This window comes from Frankliniella occidentalis, unplaced genomic scaffold, assembly GCF_000697945.3.
Source record: "Frankliniella occidentalis isolate FOCC.00 unplaced genomic scaffold, Focc_3.1 Scaffold148, whole genome shotgun sequence".
Lineage (NCBI taxonomy): Eukaryota > Metazoa > Arthropoda > Insecta > Thysanoptera > Thripidae > Frankliniella > Frankliniella occidentalis.
In genome coordinates, this window is record NW_026267275.1 from 374,942 (window position 1) to 376,163 (window position 1,222).

Consider the following 1,222-nt stretch of genomic DNA (forward strand, 5'->3'; position numbering starts at 1 on the left):
GGGGGGAAGGGGGGGAGAGATCGCAGAATGGATACACACACGGCTGGGTCCATGATGTCCTCAGGGGTATCTCCCGTATACGAGAAGTTTTCAACCGCAGCTAGGCCTGGGACTGCCTTATGCGAAGCGCCAGCCATTTTGTTGAAAATGTAGTACACCTTAAGCAGTACTTGGGCTGAGTACATTGTACTTGAGCCTTGGTTTTTCGAGTACATGCCTTGATTCAAGTGATATGTACTTGAAAACACAAGGATCTAGTACAGTAGTCTTGGTCCCAAAACTCGGTGTTGTGGGGGTTTATGTGGTACTACATTCTGTCTGTCTGTCTGTCTCCGTCTTTCCCTCGCTCCTGTTCTTGCGCTATGGCTACGGAGTGTTTCTGCAATTTGTTGGGCCGCAACGAAAAATAATTGAATGTTCAGCAGACTCCAAACGAAAAAAAAAGTAAAATATGAAAAGACAAAAAGAAAAGAAACAACGAGGCACTCTCGGGCATCACGCAATGGTGACGCCAACCAAAATAATCATCATGACACCACCGGACACAAATGGGAGGGTCGGCGACAACGACGGCGGTGGCCGCGGCGGCGACGACCACGCTGCAGGAGTAAATGATCCCCGTGTCTCCCCGAGCCAGCACCGCCCCGCCCGCGCCGCCCCGCCCCGCCCTGTCCCCCTCCCCCGGCGCCTCGTTCCATATTACCATCTCCCGCCACGCCCATCCATCCGAAAACACGGTCTACAGGCGATATACACAGAGAGTGAGGCGTGCTCACGGGGTGCATCATGCAGGGCGACGAGTGTTATGTAAGTGCGTGTCCTGCGAGCTGCAGTCAGTCACACAGTGACAATGATACGCGCGCCGCGCGGAAAACATGATCGTCACGACGTCCAGGACCACGACGACGACTGCGGGCCGTATCGTCGTCACGACAGGGTTGTTTCGACGACACGCGCGTGTGTGTGGGCCGTATGGCTGTGTGAACAGCGCGCGTCGGCTGCTGAAGGGAGCAAAGTAGTTATACTGAGATGGCACTATCCCTCTCCTCTCCTCTCTGCCTCAGTGGGGCGTTATATAGGCGAGGGCAAGAAGGTCAAGTGCCACCAGGACGAGGGGGAAAGAGAGAGCGAGCGGGTACAGTAGGTGACACTCATACATAAACTCACTGCCTCCCTAGTTTTATGGCCGCATCGCCGAATAACAGCCCCCCTCCCCCCCCCC